Source organism: Lactuca virosa, chromosome 4 (assembly GCF_052849685.1).
Source record: "Lactuca virosa cultivar CGN04683 chromosome 4, Lactuca_virosa_CGN04683_v6, whole genome shotgun sequence".
NCBI classification, from domain to species: Eukaryota; Viridiplantae; Streptophyta; class Magnoliopsida; order Asterales; family Asteraceae; genus Lactuca; species Lactuca virosa.
The window spans coordinates 369228191-369245579 of record NC_136429.1 but is presented as its reverse complement, the minus strand read 5'-3'; positions in this window follow the sequence as shown (position 1 = coordinate 369245579).

Here is a 17389-nt window from a genome sequence, read left to right as displayed (position 1 = left end):
AACTTCACCATAGTAAATCATCATCAGAGAGAGTTCCTTCTTTGGAACTAATCGAAGTATGTATGAAGCAATTGGAACCACAAAATTTCTCCATCAATATGTTCTATGAATCTCTCCATTCCTACCTCAAACATCAAATGATTTTTTTATAATAAAAACAAATTTGGGGTTTTGATCAAAGATGGCATCCAAAGCTGTTACATGTTTTTTGGAGTAAATGAATAGAATCCAAAAAGGCAATTTGGGATGTTGCATTTGATTGCATAGCAATAAGGAGAATGTAAGCAATATTTACCACCACCACCGCCAACGCCACCGACACTGCTGCCAGAGTTACAACAAGTGCAAAGTGCACAAATGTTGAAGTCATTGAGTTTCCAATGACTGGTAGGAGGTAGGCGACGAGATAAGAAGTTGGCGTGCAACTGGTTTGATCCTTCATAGCTGCATGCAACTGTAATGGAAGAAATATCAATGAAGAAATGGGGAGTTGTAGGAGTTGTCAGTGGTGATGTTAGAGGTAGGAGGTAGGCAACGAGATAGTTTTAGTGGTTTGGGACAAAGCGACTGGATTTATTGGGTCGTGAGAGGAAGACATGTTTCTGCAAGATGTGATGGTCGGTGGAAGGCTAGAGAGAGAGAGAGAGAGGTTATATATATTCTTTTTTCTTTTTAAAAAATAGTTTTAATTAAACTAAAAAAAGGTAAAATAAAATCGATTTATATGGTGAGGGACCAACCAGGATAGAAAGTCATGAAAATATCTTTTATATAACAAAACCCTTTTATATATATGTCACACCCTCGACCATCGACGGAAACGCCGAGTTGTGCGACATTAGAATGTTGGATAACAGATATTGAACGTACATTGAACAATATAAAATGTATAACATAATTATCACTTCCATTATGGATAAACGTATTATATAAGAATATGTTTTTGAAATACTATAATTTATAATACACATGGTGCCTTGACAGTTAGGCATGACTATAAATGATAACAAGTATTCGGTAGCTTCATCAATCAATCTTTGCTTCAGGGAGTGCAATCTTCTATCTCTTGGTTTCCTAGAAATACATGTGGTTTTGTAGGTCAACATAATGTTGGTGAGTTCACAGGCTTTATATATTATACTTTGAAAATACTTTTTGTACATAACTTTGTTAAGTTGTATAATTATTTTGATTCTTTGATTTGAAAATAGTATTCTACTACTTATAACTACTATGGCTTCCGTAATTCTCATTCATCTTATGTGCTATTAGTGTATCCATATCTTAGGAGTACACTTAAGGAAAATAGTGCTTTCAAGAGCAAGCTAACCGAGAGTGAACTTAATGGAGGTTAGTTGGATGTCGTCCAATGTTAACCTATATAATTGTGTACTTATGACGTAATAGTGTTTCAATGTCTAATTGTATAATTATAAATAATATATAATTATTTTAAATATATATCCTTACCAAAGCCAAACCGGCGGAATGATGAGATAACGATTATTCGAGTTGAGTGACGACATAACATACTATAATTATCCATACTGATCGAATAAGGTACTGCTACTATCCATTTAAATTGAGTGTTAGGGGTCAAGATCCTAAAACATGTCCAGGATCTACGATCTTAAAGTGGAGTCAGGATCCTAAAACATATGTTTTAACGATGCATGATCATGAATATTACAAATATTATTTCCTAACGAGATTATGTAACATCCCAAAATTTCATTTTTAATACAATCAAAACACCCATTTATCTTTCACTCAAACAATTAGAAGTATTTCATAATAAAACAGTTATCATAGTACAATCCGAAAATCACAAAGTTGCAGAAAAAAAATGGGTGTATGCACCGCGATCAAGTCGGGCCCTTCCCTTTCAAACTGGAAGTACCTAAAACCATAAACAATAAACCGTAAGCGCAAAGTTAGTGAGTTCCCCAAAATATCACATACCATACATACAATAGAGAATGCTATGTGCCAGCCATAGTGTTGCCATTATGCCATTAGACATATCATGGTCTTGCCATTACGCCACGAGCCATATCATGGTCTTTCCTTGCCAGTCCGGGGGGGGGGGGCAATACCCTGGGTCTTACAGAAAAGTTCCAAGAACCACCTATTGGTCATTCATGCAAGCATCACAAAGACAACAAGCATACAATCTACAACTAACAATCTACTTAACTGCGAGGGTCCAAACCCTGGTCTTGCATACAAATTTGCCAGGAGCCACCTCCGGGTCTTACATACAATGCTAAGGGCCATCCCTTGGTCTTCCAATAATAAATAAGCCAACGGGCTGGAATTGGTGCCTTTAACCCATAGTATAGTGATGAGACTCACCTCAAACAACTAAAACCCACAGATAAATCTCTAACTGCAGATCCGCTAAAATATGCGCGCTATCAATCACAAAATAACATCCAATTAATAATTGGATCCTGACTCACACTAAGAGTCCAAATTAGAGTAAAAGACCTTTTTACCCTTTCTCCAACTTGGCCTAAACCAAGTGCCCAAAAAGCCCAAATTCCAAAATAATCACCCAAAGCCCAAATATGGCCTAATTTTTCCAAATTGGGCCCAATTCCTTTCATAGGCCTTCAACCAAGAGAGACCAAAAATATCAACAGCCCAACAATAGAATTTTGATGGCCCAACAAGGCCCAAGACAACCAAAGTCCAACATATCCCAATACCAAGAGCCCAAAAGACCGAAGCCCAATCTGCTGAGTACGCGGGGGTACTCAGCTCGTACGCTTAGCGTACTCCCTAAAGGGCTTGTACGCACAGCGTACCTGCTTGTACGCCCAGTGTACCCACCAACTTGGCCAACGTTCCAATTCCAGCTCTTAATCGATTAAGACATCAACCCAAACTCAGATCTGACTTCCTCAAGGTGGTTAATCACGTAAAGTTGCCAATTTTATGTGCATGCATGGCTTAATGGGGCACTAGAGCTCAAAAGAGCTTAATAAATGACTTAACACATGCATGAGGCCAAAACAACCATAAAGTTTGCACCTTTATGCTTAAGAAACCCTTAATATATCCAGATCTAGAAGGATAAGCTCCAAAAAACGACCTTAACTCACAATCAGCAACCAAAGGGACCAAAATGACCAAAAACAAGCCAATGAGTAGATCTATGAAATGAGATGACAAGTTTTGAACTTTATATCTCAAAAGCGACAAAATGAAGGTGCTAAAGCTGGATCTCAAGGCCCTCCTCCAATTAAAGAATGAGTTTTCAAGCCCTAAAATTAGGGTTTCTAAACTCCTCACGTACGCTAAGCGTGCTCCACGTACGCCCAACGTACATGGATGAGCTTCGCGACCAGCCGGCACTAGTACGCCTAGCATACTCCAACTTTCCCAAAGTTGGAAATTCAGCTGTGTAGGAACCAATTCTGCAAACAATACACCCCCAAAGGGTCTAAACCGAAATGTGCAAAAAACCAAGTGTTACAACTCTCCCCTACTTAAATTAGATTTCGTCCTCGAAATAATTCCCTACCATCTCAGGCATGCTAGACAGCCTGAGCAACACAACCACAATCTCGAGCATACCACAGCCTTCCCAAAGGCAACCAAACCCAACCATTGTAGGGCACTCCAAACCTGATGATGAACGAATTCTTTCTCAGCCTAAATTAATCCCCTGCAGAAAACCACTTCTACCTTACCCATAATCTAAAATCTCGAATTGGTCTGACTCCTCGTCAGACCGCCCATACTGAACCACTACTAGGTTAAATACACTTTGAATTCCACACTAAACAAAACACTTCCAACCTTGATTATCTTGTTGCTTCTACTGGGAACAAAATCATTGACCATTCATTGCTGCAGAACACTTTTACTTGACAGAAGGCTTATATAATCCTTTGAGTAGAAGACTCATCCCTGCAACGGTTAGACACAGACGAGAGCTGCACAACAGGGTCGAATCAATTAGTCTAATATTATTTAATCCAAGCTGCAAGTGACTTAGCATTTTCACCAAATAACAAGCGACTCCACACACGAGTCCCAAATCAATGATTCCATCTCAGGCTCATCTTGATGCCCCCCTTAGCTGCTTTCCAAAAGCAGCTGAAACCTCCCTGGTCCCAACTTACCTACCGAATAAACGATTCACCGATTTCCACCCGGTTTCTGAGACAAAAAATCTTACATAGTCGCACCACGCGACTTCTGAACAAAGGCCTCATTCGACAAGAATTGCCTTAGCCATCTCACCGTTATGGCTCCTACAACCTTTCTGATCCAACCGATCATAAACAACCGTTAAAGCTGACGCGACCAAATCCAATACTAAAGTGAATACTACACGACCAATTGTAGTCTTATATCACAACTGGTCTTATACGGCCCACCACTTCCTTAACTACAAGAATGTTGTGGCCTTCCCACAGTCTCACAACCTGACCTACCCTGGTCTAATCCCATATGAAGAAATCTACAAGCCAAATCATAGATTTTGCATGCTCTCACAGCTACTCAAATACCGGAGAATGCTACGGGCCACCCCGAAGTCTTACAAAACTTCCCATACCAGCTGCCAACTTTAGTGGATGCTACAGCCACCCCGCAGTCTTACAACACTCCTATACCACCTGCCAATCAACTGAATGCTACGGACACCCTATAGTCTTACAACACTCCTATACCACCTACCAATCTAGTGAATGCTACGTCCACCCCGTAATCTTACAAATTTTTATCTTGCCATGGCCACCACCCATGGTTTTACCGCTCTTCTACTGATCCATCCATACTAATCCTGAGTCGAACATGCATCCGACTATACCCCAATCAGGTGTTTGGATCATGCTTCGAACCCCAATGCCTTAATCAGACAAGAACAGACAGAGAGGCTCTAACACAACCCTCAACCTGGATCCATCAATATGCCTGCTATCTATCACAAAGAAAACGCTCACCAACTGCTAGAAGTTTCCTGAACTCCTAACTTACACAATTTTCAATCAAGTCGACCACGTAAGTCATCTTACCTCCTGATTGGGATGTGAAACTCATCCTAGTTTCATGCATGATTCAGCTTCCGGAAATCTGAATGATTCTTCGCACTTGGATTCATCGAAGCTCTCCCAGCCCATAAAGTTTGATGGATTCCTAACCAATCTTACCTCCTTATAATTTGAACCGCCGAAAACCCGCGATTACTAATACTAGTGTTCCATCACTATCCAATCCCAATGACCACACAACTCTTGAAATCTAGATGAACACTCCCCGAAATCTCAGCAAGATACGATCCACTAATGAATTTTGGCATGAAAAATGGCATATAATAATTCTTAATGATATAACCTAGACAATAACAAAGAACCAAAGCAAGGATAATGCTTACCCAAACCAATACAAAATTCCAACGCAAAATAAACACTAATAATAATCAAGAAGAAAGCAAAATATAACAGACCTGCAATAGCACCTGATGGAACCTTGGTCTCCCCTGATTGACACTACAATGCTCAGCTCCTCTCCGCTGGGGCTCCTACCCTACCCTCACGACCATCAGTGATCCTCAAAGTAACCGGAGCAGGTGCTCTCATTGCCCCACCCCTCAACATCAGACATTCAGCCTTCTTGTGGCCCACTTGATTGCAGTGGAAACATAACGGGATTTTCCCCTGAGGACAATCCTGACTGACATGACCAACCCTTCAACACTAGAAGCAACCCATGCCCCTAGAACGAAAAACACCATCGTGCTGCTTCCCTCACCTGATGCACCAACCCCAACCCTGCTGGCCCCTCAATCGCTGATCTGAAGTCTTAGGTCTCTTCGGAAGACCCTCAACTGCTTGCACATGCTCTGACTCCGTCTTCCCCAGGTGTTCCAAATCAATCTCCTGCTCTCGGGCTCTAGAAATTGTATCATTCAGGGTCTTGCACCCTGAAATACTCATGAACTCCGTGATTTCATCCCTCAACATATCATGATACATTACCTTCTTCATTTCCTCATCCGCTACATACTATAGAACCAATAAAGCCCTCTCTCGTAACTTGGCAGTGATCTCTGCCACAGTCTCCGTAGTCTGATGAAGGTCCTAAAACTCTCTTGACAACTAATATACCTCAATAGCTGGAATGAAGTCAGCCCTAAAACGGGTCACAAAATCATCCCAAGTCATCGTATCTAGGGCCTCGCCTCTCAAAGCGAAGTCCACCTCCTCCCACCAATCTGGAGCTCTGTTTTTCAGAAGACTGGAAACAAATCTAACCTTCGACCCCTCAGGGCAGAAACTCATCCGAAAAGCGTTATCCATATCTGCTAACCACCTCCTATTGGCATTGGGGTCCTTCTCCCCAAAGAACTCGGGAGCTCCACAAGCATGAAACTCACGAAAGGAAAGAGTGCGAGCTCCAACAATCGCCAAAACCTCAACACAGAATGCGCCCAGACGCTCATCTAAAATCTCCAAAATCCCCTCCTTGACCGTACCAAAGATCACATGAGTTTGCTCCATAATACCGTGGCTAATCTCCGACGAGATGAACTCCCGCACCTGCTCTCTAATCGGATCAGTACCAACATCTGAGCCGGAACCAGAACCTGAACCTCCTTCCTGATTGCTCATCACCATACTGAAAACAACACGCAAATGATCAGACATACCCAAGAATGCTCATCCCATAGGCTTCCTAGATTCTCCAAAACTCTCCCCGATTAGAGTATGGATAATGTGCTTTCAGTAGTACGGGTCCAATACTACCTTCCACACCTATCCATACCTTCCTCAAGAGTCATCCCAAATCCTATAATTCACCTCCTCAAACTGATACTCCAAATGATCGCTAAACAGTGTAACTAAACCCACTGAAGCACTTCGTAGGCTTTCCTAAGTTCCCGACCTCACCATTCCATCAGCTGCTGAAGAACTCCCGATAATGTCAGTTAACTACTTCATGAATACAATCACATGCAACAAAGCTTAGATAATCCTTCGAGTAATAGACTCATCCCTACAACGGTTGGACTCAGACAAGAGCTACACAATAGGGTCAAATCCATCACTCTGAGATTATTTAACCTATGCAACATTGGACGTGACATATTCACTTAGTGGCTAACCCACAACACTAGGAGTCCCACAAAGCATAAATCAAGCAACATTCGAGCACAAAAAATTCTAACCAGCGTGCCAACTAATCAAGCCATTCTATCTGATTATTTGAAAACATACTAGAATGCAATCCTAAGGCTCAAACAATCAGGCATATAAAGGCATCTTTCCTAGCATGAAATCCTGAGCAGATCCTTAGCCCTAATCTAGCATGCAATTCTCATAACATATAATCATAACAGACATGTATGGGTATTATGGGAATCACTTACTTGAGCTCGGCTGATTGCACGCACCACACCCCTTTTGTCTATATAAAATCCATTTAGTAGGTTATTCCTTTTTTAAAATCTTTTTAGAACTCATTTTCTTTCAAAAGATTATCAATCCCTCAGTTTTAGTTCATACATATCCAAGAGTGTGCCTGAATCCCTCAAACCAAGGCTCTGATACCAACTTGTAACATCCCAAAATTTCAAGGTAAAAATTTCATTTTTAATACAATCAAAAACCCCTTTATCTTTCACTCATTAATTAAAACTATTTCATAATAAAACATTTATCAGAGTATAGTCCCAAAATCACAAAGTTGTAGAAAAACATGGGTGTATGCGCTACGCTCACGCCGGGCCCTTCCCTTTTGAACGGGAAGTACATGAAACCATAAACAATAAACCATAAGCACAAAGCTTAGTGAGTTCCCCAAAATACCACATACCATACATACAATAGAGAATGCTATGTACCAGCCATAGTGTTGCCATTATTCCATGAGCCATATCATAGTGTTGCCATTATATCATGAACCATATCATGGTCCTTCCTTGCCAAGCCGAAGGCCAATACCCTGGGTCTTACAGACAAGTGCCAAGATCCACCTCCTGGTCTTCCATGCAAGCACCACAAAGACAACAAGTATACAATCTACTGTTGGATTAATGTCTAAGTCCATAACTATAATTGGTAAGACTTGACCCGACCCGGCATGGTCCATTTGGGTTGCATGGCATCATGCATTTGGATAGACTATAATGAGGGAAATAACACTTAAGGTTGGTTAATATATTATAAGTTCTAATATATTAATAAGGTTATTTAATTAGTATTGATCAAGAATTAATTTGGAATTAATTAAGTGATCAAAAGGAGACTAATTAAATATATGGGTTGATTGTGTAAATCATTCATTCTTATATATGTGGGCTTGTGATCCAAGATTCCTTATGTTGGACTAAGTCCATGGGGTGACCCATGGATACTCCATGGAGGTTAAAATCCATGGAGCATAAGGAATGGATAAAGTTATGAGTTACATGGTGTAACCCTAATAGCCACCATATAAAAGAATCCCATGGCTCAAGAAATCGTGCACTAATGTGTGAGTGTGAGGGCTAGACGATTTCAAGGAGTGTTCAAGTTTCTCTCAAGTTATTCCAAGTGTATTTGGTGTTGTGTGAACCATTTGAGGTGTCACACTTGGGGCACTAGGCACTCAAGCTTCATGAAGACATTCTACATCAAAGAGGTATGTATTCTATCTTGTTATATTTATTATTTTGTATGCTAGATTAGGATAATACCTTGAATAGTTTCAAAACTTGCCCTCAAGTTTTGGAATTTGAAAAGTTTTCACTTATGAATACTTTAATTCCAAGTTAGCCCTTAGAATTTTAAAAGTTAAAATTCAACCCTTATACTTTATAATATTATAAGTTAATAATATTTATATATATGTATAAGAGTAAAGTCAGTCTTACCGTTAGTAGGCCTCATTCACGAAGCCGGTCTATAAGGGGGGTATAAGGTTACTGCCTATAAAATGGCAGTTTAATGGGTGTCCACTCTCACCCACCGCTTCCTTGACTGGTGGAGGGTCGTTAGCCGAACGGGTAGGACAAGGACTATAATTCTCCTTTCATTAAAAGTATTAATGATAAATACTAAGTAACTAAACTCTTATTAATACCCAATCTTAGTTACTTAGGAAAATGTGAATTTGGTGCTAACCCATGAAATTACACTTTGCACTTTGTTTAACCCTTTAGTGGAGCGTGTGTGGTTAATCGGCACACTAACCTGGATTTAACAAAGTAGGCAAAGGGTAACTTAATATTTATCATAGTATCAGTGGAGCTCGTGTGGTTAACCGACACATCGATTGAGGGGTAAATATTAAGGGTACCAAGTATATTTGCATGGTTACTTCACACCTTGTTTTGTGATCCTCGGCATCCCAGTCACAAAACCTGAAGGGCACACTCGAGATTGAAACATGCCATTGAAAAGTTCAATGAATCTAAAAATATCTAGGAGTTTCAAATCCAAGTAAAAACCTAATTAAATTATTTCGTTTTTCATGGTGGAAATTGGTAAATCGTCATTTACCTACCTTCAACTATTTTATAACTCGGATTACGGCATCCCTCTTCCAGTTATAAATAGGTTGTTGGATCCTAGCCTTAATATTTCATATTGGGTGTTATATTAAGGACTTTAGATCAACTATCTTGAATATCTCCCAAAAAGATGTTTGGTCTAGACATTTATGATCTTCCCAAATCTCTTGAAACAAGCTTTCCTAAATGAAGATGATGTCCCATGGATATCATACTTCTTTCACCTCCTCCAATTATTCTCCCTAACCCACAAGTTCCTAAAAAGTTTAAGGTCACTCAAACCCTATTGGCAAGGCAAGGTCTAGGTGTGATCACATCTTGGAGATGTAGTCACATATTGACAAGCCGGGAGAGTTGGGTGTCAAAGTCTTGAGAAAGTTGGTGGCTCAACTACTTTCTAAGTCACATAGTGAGTTCTTTTGGGAATCCTATGAAACAGACTAAGACAAGACCCTTAATGATCTTATCTATTTGCTAAGATCAACTTCCTAAAACGCTATGGACATTGACAATGATGACATTGGATATCCAGTAAAGCTCTCTCTTCCCAATGGAAAGGGATCGGCCATAGTCAACTCGGTTGACCCAATGGTAAAGAGAGAGGCGAAGTTTGAGATAGTCACATTATCAAGGGTCCATAGGTAACTATTGCCAAAGGAAGGGGCATTGGTTACGAAGCTGCCAAATTTACCTAAGGATGTTAAAGTCAATAAGTTTGGCTCTACTTCAGGTAAAGTCCATTGTCTAACTCTATTAAGTACATGCTGATTCTGATCGCGAAGATGGATTTCAATCGCATGGTTCGGTGATCAGAATTTTGGGCTATTACTTAAGAGTTATGATATTTATATTGCTTAGGAATAGATAACAACAAGGTTTTCATATGGATTGTAAGGATAAGTTTTTCCGCAAAGTTTTAAAATAAAAGAAAAAGGTTTTGATTTTATTTATTTTAAGTATCCTTACAATGGCATTTGTGAAAATTTGTTGCTTATAAGATTCCATTGATAGCAATATTGGAAAAATGGATTTGATTCTTTCGGTTGTGGTAGTGTCTAATATTACCAAATAAGGAAAGATTCTCATCACCCAAGGTTCAATTGGACCAAAACTTGGAATCATGCAAGTTGTATAGTATGATGAATGAGAACTTTCAGCTTGGAAAATTAAGACTAATTCCTTATGTGAATAAGGAAAGGACTAAGGGATCGAGTACACATTCTTGTGCACTGGTCAAGTGCACCACAAAAGATCAAGAAGACTATTCGTCATGATTTACTTAAGTTCAGTAAATATGGTTATACTTATAAGTTTAAGTATAAGTCTGTAGCATTGGAGAAGTTTCAATGTGAGACAGAACGAATAAGAAGAATCAAAGTATGGTAGACAGATAAAAGTTTCTCAAATCTAAAAAGACGGGAGAGTACTTTAGTATCATGTTTTGTGATCATCTTAATGATTAAAGAACCACATCACAATTGGTTTTCTAAGGACATCTTAGTGCATTCTTATGACTAAGAAGAGGAGTCATGAATTGTTGAAATGGTTAAATCAAGAAGATGAGTCATACTTCGTTTCAAAACAAGTCTTAGAGTCATACTCCAAGACTGTAAGTTGAGTGACATATCTTAAAGAAAGGTTTAAAACACTTGTCAAATGTAAGAGTAAACGTGTCCTACTCTTGTACATTTGAAATTGGTAAGTTGTGATGTTTTAGATAAAATAAAGACCAACTTAGGCCAATTGTGTGAAGTGTTTGTCTTGATAAAGAATCCGCACTATCCCTTGAATATTTGACAAGAGAGTTTTATATGTCAAGAGGACAGTGGGAGTCTTAAAGGTCTTGAAAGTCTCAAGAACTAATAAAGAATAAAACCTGAGGTTCTTCACTAGCACACGACTTGAGGTTTATAACCTATCGTGTTGACATATTATGTGCCCATTCCAGTTAAAGTTGACTTTGCATAGGAGTTCTGAAAGTTCTCAGTTGGTTGCACAACTACTTGGAAGCAATGGCAGGCACCTGAGCTGCCAAATGGCAAGAATTTAAGATTGCACAAGTTTAATCAATATGAGTTTGGATTTGTCACTAACCTTGTCTTGTGATTATGGTTTTGACAAATTCACATGGATAAGAACACATACACTATTAAATCTAAGTGTCATAAGGTTTCTCTCCGATTCATGAATATGATGGTGAGGAAACACTTTCACTAAGTAGATTTTAGCTAGATAGCAATTGTGATATTTGCATTCTCAAAGTCGTTAGTGGAGCGTGTGTGGTTTACCGGCACACTAACATGGACTTGTGAGAAGTGGCAAAGGTCTAAACAATTGAGACTATGATTACGGCATCCCTTTTCATAGTTCTAAAATTGTTTAGACACACATGTGAGCTATCTAAGAGAGGTGTATGATTTTGATAAAGTTTTATCAAAACAATCTAGTATCAGAAATCTGAACTTTGGTAAGAAAGTCAGCTGATTTCTGAGTACATGTCAAAGCTAGTGGGAGCATAAGTGTTATGCTAATAATCATCATGTTAGTGGGAGCATGATAATTATGACAAAGGTTGCAAGTTAGCAATGTTAATTATAGAAAACAAAAGTTTCAATTCGTGAGGTTGCAGGGGTTGAAAAAATTGTTTTGCTATAATTAAGGGAGAGGAAATTATACTTCATTTCAATTCTAAAAGCTTAGATTGAGATTTTAATCGTATTTAATCAAGGATATATATATATATGAATTTCATGTTGGAATGGCTCAACCTAAGGAAATTCTATATATGGGTCCATTATTTGCGTTCTAAAATTCGATTATGATTACGGCATCCCTTTTCATAATCTGAATTTTGAGAACTTGGCAAATTGAAATGGAAATATTATAGCAAAAGACTGGTTTAGTCTTTATGTGAGATATCATGAATCGTGTCCCATATGCTTCGGATATAGGATCGATTACATGTGCTATATTCATCCTTTCTAAAATTTTCCAAATGCCTGGGGCATTATGAAGGGAAAAGGTCTAGAATTGGATATGACTAAAATGATTAAGCAATTGTCGAGGACAATCTAAGGTTTACCAAAGATTGGTTGCTCAAGGACAGTTGGAAGTATAATGTTAATTCTGGAAGGACCATATTGACATAATCTGTAAGGAGGCAACTCTTGTTCAGAAGTGATAGTCAAAATGGAATATGGAAATGTTTCAAAGTTAGAAATTATTCAATCTGTGTAAGATTAGGAAACTTAATGAAAGAAGGATGTTTCCAAGGTGCTGATCTCCTTTGGAATGCTCTGTAATGATTGTTGTCAAGTCTTTCTGACTTTGTGCATAATCATTAAGAGGATCAATGCATATAAGTTTAGAATATAACAGATTTCAGTAAATGACATGAATTTGGAATTCTTGCATTTGCAGTAAGGATTTGGGACTGTGAAAAGAGGATCATTGGAGTGATGTTCAATTGATCTATTTTACAAAGTAAAGATCATAGACAAACATAGTATGCATACTTGGTGTATGGCATGACTAGTGTTTAGAAAACATAGTGTACATGCTTGGAGCATGGGACAACTATTGTTTTAAATTCAAGTATAAAGTTGATAAAACCGAAACAATGAATAATGAGTAATCAGTATGGTGATAAATAAAAGTGTTTATTTATATTCATAGGGTTTGATACCATATTTGATTCATTTATTCTTGTGTTTCACTTTGCATGTTTTGACTTCCAGAATAACTAAGTCGCTCTTCCTGAATGATTAAGTTATTCAAACCATCCACAGTCGGTCATATGTTGGAAGTAGATATGAATCAAGACTGTCATGGGTTGGTTTGTAGAGGTCCAAGTTGGTGGACAAAGTGGTGCTACAACACTCATGAGTGCTCATAAGTTCTGAGTATTGGATTCAACCCGCGCTCATTTGAATCACTTCATGGATTTTATCACGAGTGATCATGAGACGATAATATCTTATATTCTTCAAACCTAGAGATATGAGTTGTTACTATGAGTTGGTTATACATTGATTGCACGAAAACGCATTGGTAACTCGATGTTATAAAACGTGCCTTTGTGTATGATTCAACAAGTAGTAGAACAAGCCATATGAGTCGAAGTTTATCCATTCCTTTTACCTTCGAGATAAAAGCGATATCTGTGGGCCCCTCGATGATTTAAAGATGATACATGTGAGTGCTTGGCCAAGCCAGGACTGATTTGATTTGTTCAATCAGTCACTCATCATGAATCGGAAATCGAGAAACAACAAATGGACATAGAGAATGATTGATAATCCATGTCTCAGTCCATATGATATCTAGAATGGAGGAATATATGATCCCTTATCTAATGGACAAGTCATTGACAAAGGTCAGAGTTCATCGACAAGGTCAGAGTTCGACAGAAGCTTTTGAGAGCTACGATTGCTGATCGGTTCCTGAAGTCATACGCAATAATAGTTTTAGACTTATCCAAGTGGGAGACTGTTGGATTAATGTCTAAGTCCATAACTATAATTGGTAAGACTTGACCCGACCCGGCATGGTCCATTTGGGTTGCATGGAATCATGCATTTGGATAGACTATAATGAGAGAAATAACACTTAAGGTTGGTTAATATATTATAAGTTCTAATATATTAATAAGGTTATTTAATTAGTATTGATCAAGAATTAATTTGGAATTAATTAAGTGATCAAAAGGAGACTAATTAAATATATGGGTTGATTGTGTAAATCATTCATTCTTATATATGTGGGCTTGTGATCCAAGATTCCTTATGTTGGACTAAGTCCATAGGGTGACCCATGGATACTCCATGGAGGTTAAAATCCATGGAGCATAAGGAATGGGTAAAGTTATGAGTTACATGGTGTAACCCTAATAGCCACCATATAAAAGAATCCCATGGCTCAAGAAATCGTGCACTAATGTGTGAGTGTGAGGGCTAGACGATTTCAAGGAGTGTTCAAGTTTCTCTCAAGTTATTCCAAGTGTATTTGGTGTTGTGTGAACCATTTGAGGTGTCACACTTGGGGCACTAGGCACTCAAGCTTCATGAAGACATTCTACATCAAAGAGGTATGTATTCTATCTTGTTATATTTATTATTTTGTATGCTAGATTAGGATAATACCTTGGATGTTCATAATTGTATGTATAATAGAGAAAACATAGATCCAAGGTATTTAGGGTTGCATGCACACTTAGGAGTGTTAGAATGCTCATAACCCAACATCTACAACTAATAATCTACTTAACTACCAGGGGACAACTGAAACCCACATATAAATCTTTGATTGCAGATCCACTAAAATCCCTGCGCTATCAATCACAAAATAACATTTTATTAATAATTGGATCCTGACTTACACTAAGATTCCAAATTAAGGTAAAAGACCTTTTTACCCTTTCCCCAACTTAGGCCAAGGCTAAGGCCTAAACCAATTGCCCAAAAAGCCTAAATTCCAAAATAATCACCCAAAGCCCAAATATGGCCCAATTGTCCAAATTGGGCCCAATCCCTTTCATGGGCCTTTAACCAAGAGAGACCAAAAATATCAACAGCCCAACAATAGAATTCTGATGGCGCAACAAGGCCCTAGACAACCAAAGTCCAACATGACCCAAAACTAAGAGCTTAAAATACCGAAGCCCAATATGTGGAGTACGCGAGGCGTACTCAGCTCGTACGCTTAACGTACTCACTACGGGGCTTGTACGCGCAACGTACCTGCGTGTGCGCTCCGCGTGACCACCAACTTGGCCAACTTTCCAATTTCAGGTCTTAATCGGTTAAGACTTCAACTCAAACTCATATCTGACTTCCTCAAGGTGGTTAATCATGTAAAGTTGCCAACCTTATGTGCATGCATGGCTTAATGGGGCTCTAGAGCTCAAAAGAGCTTAATAAATGACTTAACACATGCATGAGACCAAAACCACCATAAAGTTTGCACTTTTATGCTTAAGAAACCCTTAATGTGTCAAGATCTACAAGGATAAGCTCCAAAACGACCTTAACTCACAATCACCAACCAAAAGGACCAAAATGACCAACAACAAACCAAGGAGTAGATATATGAAATGAGATGAGAAGCTTTGAACCTTATACCTCAAAAGCCACAAAATGAAGGTGCTAAAGGTGGATCTCAAGGCCATCCTCCAAAGAACGAGTCTCAAGATTCTTCTTCCCCATCAGGATGCACAAAATCCCCCATAAAAGCTTCACAAGAGCTCAAAAGCACCATAAAAGGCTAAGGAATGAAATAGGGCTTTCAAGGGTATGGATGCTGGTTAAACAAGTCCAAAAGAGGCTATCTTATGCTTTATATAGGGTACAAGCCCTAAAATTAGGGTTTCTAAACCGCTCACGTACGCTAAGCGTACTCCACGTACACCCGGCATACATGGATGAGCTCCACGACCAGCCTGTGCTAGTACGCCCATCATATTCCAACTTTCCTAGAGTTGGAAATTCATCCCCTAGGGAGCAATTCTGCAAATAATACACCCCCAAACGGTCTAAACTGAAATGTGCAAAGAACCAAGTGTTACAGATTAACGAATATATTTCTTGTTTATTATTCTCATGTGTAGAAATAGTAAACACACCACGTGTCTACACTGAACAATAACTCTAGTCAAAGCTTCAAATCCAGAGTTACCAAGTCAAGGCAACGTGCAAGAGCTTGTTCAACAGGATCTCGGGAATATCGGACATCTATTTACTCAACCTAGGCTATAAATACACATGTATAAATCGCACAACACACAGCTAGAGCAACAGTATCACTTGTACTTGTATTCTAAAAAAAATTTGTAATTTATATTTGGATTAATAAGATTAAAAAAGGCAGGTGATCATTATCACCTCCCAAGGTTTTATGCCGGAGATCATAGAAATGATCAAGGGCTTTCCGTGTAAGATCAATCGTGTCACTTTCATTTTCACATTCATATTGAATTCAACTTAACAACCTCTCATACAACGTGGTTGATATTTATTTGATTGTTTTTTTGACCAATACAATTTGGCACCCACCGTGGGGTAGTGGTGTTCATAATTCTCAAAAAATCATGTCTACACAAAAAAATTTATCATTTTCCTCTATTCCTCCCACTTATTCTAAAAGTATCCCACCACCTCCAAGCGGACCTTCTAATCAGAAGAAAACTCATGATACCTCTAAGAAGAGCACATCTGCGATCAGTATCGATGGAAGTCTAGGATCTGGGGGATTCCAGGATCCTTCCGTTTTGATTTCTAACAACGAACTCCTCTCTATGATGAAGGTGTTGAAGCAATAGGTGAGTCAACAACATGCGGACAACAAGACATTCCTCAAGGATGTGGAAAGAAAAGTAGCATAGATCTGCAAACCTAATGAAGCAGTACCCTCGAGCTTGCAACCCAAGATCCTAAATTTTGATACCGCATGATCCTTAGCGAATTGTCGGTAGACTGCAAGTTCAACATCTGCCGCTGTTTCAACTTTGGGTGTAATCCCAAACAATCGAACTCCTATGATCCATGATCTTGATGAAACCTTAATTACTCCTAAAAACAAAGATGTTGGTAGCTTCATGGAAAACAATACGTTTAATAATAATTATGTGGATATTGATGCATGGATAAGTCCATTCATGGCTAGGAAACTATAGGGACTAAGGTAGATGATCTCGAGTGTACAAGGAGTAGTTCAACCTATACCTGATGTGTCCCCCACTAGCCATAGATTCTTGAGATTTGGTCCCGCAATAGCTGACACTGAAGTTCCAAAACGATTCCAATCTTCCAACATGAAACCCTATAATGGAACTACAGATCCTGAAGAACACATAGCACAATACAAAGAAAGGATGGAAATCATTCC